Below are 8,703 nucleotides of genomic sequence, written 5' to 3'. Positions count from 1 at the left end.
AAGGTACCAGCCCTGAGAGCTCTTGCAGGTCTGCACTATCCCTCTGCAGCCTAAATTTAGCCACAACAGCAGTGGGGATCTCTGCTTTCCCAGAGACTCAGCATGTCACGGTGCTCGTTCTCGGCAGAAACTTTTTCTGAAAAGGCAAACGTCCGGCTAGTTCTCCCACAAGGAAGGTGCCAGCACTGAAAGCTCTTGCTGGTCTTCACCGTCCCCCTGCAGCCTATCCACAGGCACAACAGCACTGGGGATCTCTGCTTTCCCAGAGACTCAGCATCTCATCGTGCTCGCTCTCGGCAGAGCCTTTTTCTGAAAAGGCAAACGTCCGGCTCCTTCTCCCACAAGGAAGCTGCCAGCCCTGAAAGATCTTGCTGGTCTTCACTATCCCTCTGCAGCCTATCTTTAGCCGCAACAGCACTGGGAATCTCTGCTTTCCCAGAGACTCAGCATGTCACGGTGCTCGCTCTCGGCAGAGCCTTCTTCTGAAAAGGCAAACGTCCGGCTCCTTCTCCCACAAGGAAGCTGCCAGCCCTGAAAGCTCTTGCAGGTCTTCACTATCCCTCCGCAGCCTATCTTAAGACGCAACAGCACTGGGGATCTCTGCTTTCCCAGAGACTCAGCATGTCACGGTGCTCGCTCTCGACAGAGCCTTTTTCTGAAAAGGCAAACTTACAGCTACTTCTCCCACAATGAAGCTGCCAGCCCTGAAAGCTCTTGCAGGTCTTCACTATCCCCCTGCAGCCTATCTTTAGCCGCAACAGCAATGGGGATCTCTGCTTTCCCAGAGACTCAGCATGTCACGGTGCTCGTTCTCGGCACAAACTTTTTCTGAAAAGGCAAACGTCTGGCTCCTTCTCCCACACGGAAGGTGCCAGCCCTGAAAGATCTTGCTGGTCTTCACTATCCCCCTGCAGCCTATCTTTCGCTGCAACAGCACTGGGGATCTCTGCTTTCCCAGAGACTCAGCATGTCACGGTGCTCGTTCTCGGCAGAAACTTTTTCTGAAAAGGCAAACGTCTGGCTCCTTCTCCCACAGGGAAGCTGCCACCGTGAAAGCTCTTGCACTTCTTCACTATCCCTCTGCAGCCTATCTTTAGCCGCAACAGCACTGGGGATCTATGCTTTCCCAGAGACTCAGCATGTCACGGTGCTCGTTCTCGGCAGAAAATTTTTCTGAAAAGGAAAACGTCCGGCTCCTTCTCCCACACGGAAGGTACCAGCCCTGAGAGCTCTTGCAGGTCTGCACTATCCCTCTGCAGCCTAAATTTAGCCGCAACAGCACTGGGGATCTCTGCTTTCCCAGAGAATCAGCATGTCACGGTGCTCGTTCTCGGCAGAAACTTTTTCTGTAAAGGCAAATGTCCGGCTCCTTCTCCCACACGGAAGGTACCAGCCCTGAAAGATCTTGCAGGTCTTCACCGTCCCCCTGCAGCCTATCCACAGACACAAAAGCCCTGGGAATCTCTGCTTTCCCAGAGACTCAGCATGTCACGGTGCTCGCTCTCGGCAGAGCCTTCTTCTGAAAAGGCAAAAATGCGGCTCATTCTCCCACAAGGAAGCTGCCAGCCCTGAAAGCTCTTGCAGGTCTTCACTATCCCCCTGCAGCCTATCTTTAGCTGCAACAGCACTGGGGATCTCTGCTTTCCCAGAGACTCAGCATGTCACGGTGCTCGTTCTCAGCAGAAACTTTTTCTGAAAAGGCAAACGTCTGGCTCCTTCTCCCACACGGAAGCTGCCAGCACTGAAATATCTTGCTGGTCTTCACCGTCCCCCTGCAGCCTATCTTTAGCCACAACAGCACTGGGGATCTCTGCTTTCCCAGTGACTCAGCATGTCACGGTGCTCGTTCTAGGCAGAAACTTTTTCTGAAAAGGCAAACGTCCGGCTCCTTCTCCCACAAGGAAGCTGCCAGCCCTGAAAGCTCTTGCAGGTCTTCACTATCCCTCTGCAGCCTATCTTTAGCTGCAGCAGCACTGGGGATCTCTGCTTTCCCAGAGACTCAGCATGTCACGGTGCTGTTTGAGAAGAGGAGGGAAGTATAGAAAAATGAAATGGAAAAAGGAACATGAAATGTATCAGAAGGAGAGCCCTCCTGTTGAGTCACAAGGTTCAGAGCAGACCCCCTTGCTACCTGGACTCCTTCTCAAAGAGGAGCTCAGGCGCGGCTAGATCCACTCCTAGTCTCAGACTTGGTCAACGGTTTATGTTTAAAAGGATGAGGTGTAGGGACTGTGGAAAAGAGAGAAGGAAAAGAGGGAGAGAGAGAGAGAGAGAAAGAAAGAAAGAAAGAAAGAAAGAAAGAAAGAAAGAAAGAAAGAAAGAAAGAAGAGAAGAGAAGGGTTTCACCAGTCCTGGGTCCAGCGTTGGTCCAGCCAGCGTAGAGATCCAATTCCGGAGGGCGCGCACTGAGGACTCGTTCTCTCTTCTTATATAGTGTGTTAGTTCCCACACCTGGGGTTTACTGGAATCGGTCAGTGAGCTTTGGGGGGGGGGGGGTGTGTGTTCATTGTGGAGTTGCCTCTTTTCCTGCTGGCATGACCGCTTAAGATAGAAGCACAGTCCCAACTTCCGTGGGGCCTTCTTCCTCCAGGAAGGCATAAATTGTGTTCTTTTTCCTGGTCACTTAAGATAAGGAATTGGGGCTTTGGAGAAGTGCATTCCCACCCTCTGTGGGGCCCTCTCCTCTAGCCACATTGTCCTGTTCACAAAACTCCAGCATTTTTACAGAGGCCATTTTCTCCAGCAAAGCTCTTTTAGCGGTTGTTTGAGACATTGAATTTGTCAGACCATCACACATACATGCACATATATATGTATATTTTTAAAAATACATGCATACCAGTTACAAAAACAAACAGAAAACAAACAAAATAAGAACTTACTCCAGGGTAATGTAACTCAGAAATATTGTCACCTATATATGGATTAAAAATAGCATCACACTGAAATGCTAGTCATTTAGCATTAGAATCATCCAGATATCAATCCAGGAATTCTGCAGGATTTGTACTAAAGAGAGAGGCTATGGAAGTGCTTTTTTTGGCACAGGTTGTGGGCAGCCTCACAGTGAAAGCCTGCAGAGAGGGAGATACTTGAGTCTCTAGAACTCTTTCAGGTGCCTATAAGGTCAGTAAGTACAAGACATGACTTGGGTAAGGACTAATTACACAATTTATTCTACCCTGTAGTCAGAAAACAGATATAATTGTACTAGTCTTTATTTTCTCTGTCTACTAATTGTGATAACCAGGCTTACTGCTATTGGGGAATAAATGCTGCATTCTATCTTAGATACAAGGAGATTTAATAAAGATATCCTACTCAGGGAGCTTGAGCCAAAATAACATTGGCATGAGAAACCCAACTACAAGTGTTACTACAATACTGGCCACAAACGCATAGGGAATAGAGAAATATGCACTGAAAAGAATTTGGCATTGTTTCAGGTTTGTGTGGTGGGGTTTTTGGTAGCAGGGGAGGAGCTGCAGGGGTGGCTTCTGAGAAGCTGCTAGAAGCTTCCCCAGCTCCAAGTCAGACCCTCCTCTAGCCAAGGCTGACCCAATCAGCAACGGTGGTAGCACCTCTGGGATAACATATTTAAGAAGGGAAACCTACAGTGGGGGAGGGAGATTGGAATGTGAGAGGAACACCTATGCAGATACCAAGGTCAGTGAAGAAGGAGGGGGAGGAGGTGCACCAGAGGAGGTAATGCCCCTGCAGCCCATGGTGAGATGGCAGGCTGTCCCCCTGCAGCCCATGGAGGTGAGTGGTGGAGCAGATATCCACCTGCAGCCCGTGGAGGACCCCACGCCAGAGCAGTTGGATGCCCCCAAAGATGGCCATGACTCCATGGGAAAACCCACGCTGAAGCAGTCTGTGACTGAAGATCGGCCCGTGGAAAGGACCCATGCCAGGGAAGTTCATGAAGGACTGCAATCCGTGGGAAGGACTCACGTTGGAGAAGTTTATGAAGGACTGTCTCCTCTGGGAGGGACTCTACGGTGGAGCAAGGGACGAGTGAGGAGTCCTCCCCCTGAGGAGGAAGGAGCGGCAGAGACAAGGTGTGATGAACTGACCCCAACCCCTGTCCCCCTGCACTGCTCGGGGGGAAGAGGTAGAGAAAACTGGGAGTGGAGTTGAGCTGGGAAGGAGGGAGGGGTGGGGGGAAGGTGTTCTAAGGTTTGGGTTTACTTCCTAATATCCTTGTTTTGTTTTGATTTGTACTAAATTAAATTGATTTTGTTTTCTTCCCCAAGTTGAGCCTGTCTTTTGCCCGTGACCATAAGTGGTCAGTGATCCCTCCCTGTCCTTGTGTGTCCTTGTGTCGACCCATGAGCTTTTCTTTATATTTTCTCCTCATCCCACCGTGGCCACGGGGGGGAGGAGTGAGTGAGCGGCTTTGTGGTGCTTTGTTACCGGCTGGGCTTAAACCATGACAGGCGTTAAAAAAATTCTTTGTCATCTACATCTTATTACATAGGACAAAAGGCAACAGTGAGACGGCTTCTTCAAGAAGCTGTGACTCCAGTCATTTTAATAATCAACACTTTTTTTTGAACTAATACAGATCTGTATCTACACAAATAAGCACTCAAAGCACAGTGTTTTGGGTTGCTATCATAGGTGTTGATTCTTGCTTTTATTTCAATAGTGCCATCTTATCAGTTTTACACCTCTATTTTCATTTCATTTAAATTACAGGCTGATGATGTTCTCCTGTTTTATATCCCACATGCCAACACTTGCTTCTTCCACTGCATTCAATTCTTTGAGAGGCAGAAATCTGGTCCTCAGTTCTGTTTCCTCATGCTGATGTGCCCCTTTGATACATTTGCTCTCAACATAAAACAGAAATGGTCTCAGTATTTTCTTCAATCAGACACAGCAAATAAACATAAAACCTGTTTCTTCTTTGGCTACCAGTAATGACTTTCCCAAATTTATGGCATATCATATCAGCACATAACACACAATTACACATCAAAAACTGAGTCCATTTGTAGTACTTTGTACCATCAAGCAACAAGAATGTAGACTTTGGAGCAAGGATCCTATAGTATTAATAAAGGTATCTTAAGAGGGCAAATTTCAGCTTAAACAGGATCCAAAGATAGAGCTAAAACCTGATCAAGTTTGGATCATTACATTGTACTGAACTGCTAAGTCACACTATAGGTACCTATGCTTAGAATTTGGAAGTGCTCAGTCTGGATGGTCTGCTTTGGGTCAACTTTCCAAATAGAGAAATGAGTGTCCCTTGATCTTAGATTTTAAATTCTCCAATATGATCACTGTTGGGAAGTGGCTTGCTGAAAAAGGACATGGGCCTGTGGAAAAGTTGTGCGAGCAGAGTTCTGTGTGAAAGAACGTCAGTTTGAGCAGCAAGACTAGGCCTTGGCCGAAAATAGCTGGCTTTACTGATATTGGGAGAAAAACAACAGCTGGTCTCGCTGTTATCAGGAGAAAGACAGGAACGGTGTGACCTTGGCATAACTTCACAAGTAACTTTTGAAGAAGTTCTCATGAGAAAGTTACTGAACACGCGTAGCTGCCAACCACAAGTGGGTGTGTTTTAGTAATGAATAAACATTAGCAATGTACCAATCATATTAGGACTAGTAGGCATAATTATCGCAAACTGTATAAATATGAGCTATCCGTGCAAATAAAGTTGAATCACTTCTATCACTCATATTGGGTCGACTTATGTGCATTCCTCCGCCGCTCCAACAAATGGCGCCCGAACAGGGACCGAAGAAAGGGGAATTGGAGCGACGGACACTGAGAAGCACCGGTAGCAGCGACCGGGGGGCAAAAGATTAACCGAACGCTGATCGTCTTGGTTGGTGTGTTAACTCTCGTGCCTGGACCGTCCAAAAGGGGTTCGCCGTCAGTGAGGGCTACTGGAAAAAGGCTGCAAAGACTTTTTAACCGAGGTGCCTTAATCAAGGTAGCACCCAGGAGTATCAAGAAGCCGGCCGGCAATGGATCAAGAGGTAGCCCTAAAATTATTACAGTGCTTTTTAGAAAAGCGGGGGGTAAATTGCATTAAGCAAGTTTTGGGATTAGTTGCTTTAGGTTGTGTTAAGGGATGCTTTAAGAATCCGGATTTATTATTTGAGGAGAGTGAATGGCGTAGATTAGGAGACGTATTATGGGATATGGTAACTGACGATGATAAATCAGCTAAAAAACTAATGAAGCAAGGACAGAAACCTTTCAATTAGTGTGGGTACAGCTTCTGAGCTTAGTACCTGGAATGCTATCGGAACCTCCCTATGGGATGAAATCAGTGAAAGGTCTAAAGAAGTTAAAGATCTTGCAACTTTATGGAAATTGATTAAGACAACTCTGCAAAAAATGAAAGCAGATCGTAAAGCGTCTGTGTCTGCTTTTGCTGCTCTCTCTCTCCAACCGCAAGCGAAAGGGAAAAGCGGGGAGAAAAACATAATGCAGCGAGAGAGACTTTTTGGAGCTTGTTCGCCTACTCTTGTGCCCTTGACTTCTGCTCCACTCCCTGGGACTGCCGATATTAATCAGACATCTGACAGTTCCTAAGCCTCCCTAACCATACGATTAAAGGAAACCCTACAGAATCAGGGAGTGAGTAAAAATCTGCCTACGAAAAACCAGCCCTCAGATACCACCGTTCAACATGAACAAATTATACCTAGCATATACCCTGATTCGAATAATGCAAACAAGGACTTGGCTACTCTAATAATAGAACAAAAAGAGACAATGTTAGAATTGTTAAAGGAAATGCGGAAAAGAGACGGGGAAACCAACCGCACCCGTGATAGATGCGGAGTCGCTTGTAATAGCTGCTGCAGAAGAAAGGCAAAGACATTGGATTAAGCAAGCCTGGATTGCTCAAAAACAAAAAGAGGGAGAAAGATTTAAACGGAGACCTACAGTGGATTCGACCTTGTTGTGGTATTACAAATACAGACTTACAGCCGCTGCTGGATTTATTGAGGGGCAGCGATAGCTTAACTTCTACAAGACAACTAAGTGCACCGGGACGGCAAGCCTTGACAGCAATTGGACAAAAAAATCACATCATCCATGTCTGGCAGATACGTTCCTGATTTACCCATAAATTTGAAACCTTATGCTGAGATTGATATGGAACACACTGACTGTAGTAAGCAGCATGACAGTGACACTGGTGATTGATCCACATTGGTTAACGCCATGGGACAGTAAGAATGTTTGGGTGTCACTAGATAAAGCTATTAATCAAACCTCTTTTTGTGTGCTTATGTATTTTATTAGGTATAATGTTGTTTTTACTGTGCTTAATTAATTGTGTTCACAGATCTTTGCAAAGGGCAATACAGCAGGTGTTAAAATTTTACCTCAGTCTATACACAAACAAATAGATTGGCTGGAGAAACATACACAAAGATCCAGCAAGAAACTAGTTGGTTTGATGGGGTGTTACAGTCAATATTCGGTGGGATAACACCATGGCTAATGTCATTGATTAAGGAAGCCTTACGATGGCTGGGTATATTGAAATTAATCTGTGTAATAGTTAGAATTGTGTATGGGTACATGATGAGAGGAGTCTCAAAGCTGACACACCAAGCTCTACTCGCACAAAAAGAAAAAGGGGGAATTGTTGGGAAGTGGCTTGCTGAAAAAGGACATGGGCCTGTGGAAAAGTTGTGCGAGCAGAGTTCTGTGTGAAAGAACGTCAGTTTGAGCAGCAAGACTAGGCCTTGGCCGAAAATAGCTGGCTTTACTGATATTGGGAGAAAAACAACAGCTGGTCTCGCTGTTATCAGGAGAAAGACAGGAACGGTGTGACCTTGGCATAACTTCACAAGTAACTTTTGAAGAAGTTCTCATGAGAAAGTTACTGAACACGCGTAGCTGCCAACCACAAGTGGGTGTGTTTTAGTAATGAATAAACATTAGCAATGTACCAATCATATTAGGACTAGTAGGCATAATTATTGCAAACTGTATAAATATGAGCTATCCGTGCAAATAAAGTTGAATCACTTCTATCACTCATATTGGGTCGACTTATGTGCATTCCTCCGCCGCTCCAACAGATCACTTGCCCCAGTAAACTGTGGAGGACCTTGGCTGGACGGAGGGGCCTGGGGAGGATATTGACCTTGACAAGATTACAGTGTTACTGTGAGAAAACAAGAAAGAACGAGAAGCATGCCTGGGAAACTAAGTTTAAGGAATGTGTTGACTGTTTGCAGTTGTGATAAGGAACCTGAAAAAGTCACCCAACGAGGGGTGAGAAAAACAACTTCCGACAATTTTTTGACCAATAAGGGACAGACATATGTACAAGGTAAGAAGTATAATGGCTATAAATTTGCTGGCTTGTAGTAATAAAAAAACTTTCTTTGCTTGTACTATAAGAATGCGTACTTGTCGTTTGTCCGTCTCGACCATGACAGTAAACAGTCATAAACATTAAGTCCAGCATGAGCAGTCAAACGTAAGACACATTGTGTTACCCATATTATGTGGCATTAAAAATGAAAATGTGTAGCTAAAAAGATGAAAATGTTGACACTACACTGAAAGGTTGGCATACAGCCTCATACCAGACAAACCTGTGCAGCCCATTTCAGTAAAACCTCATCGGTAGGTTTGGGAATCTTCCTGTAGAGATTAATTTGCATCACTGGTGATCTAATCACACCAGTAAACACTGGAAATGCTTCTGTT

Source organism: Accipiter gentilis, chromosome W (genome assembly GCF_929443795.1).
Source record: "Accipiter gentilis chromosome W, bAccGen1.1, whole genome shotgun sequence".
In the NCBI taxonomy this organism is placed as follows: Eukaryota; Metazoa; Chordata; class Aves; order Accipitriformes; family Accipitridae; genus Astur; species Astur gentilis.
The sequence above is the reverse complement of the archived record's forward strand: the minus strand, read 5'-3'. Positions refer to the sequence as shown.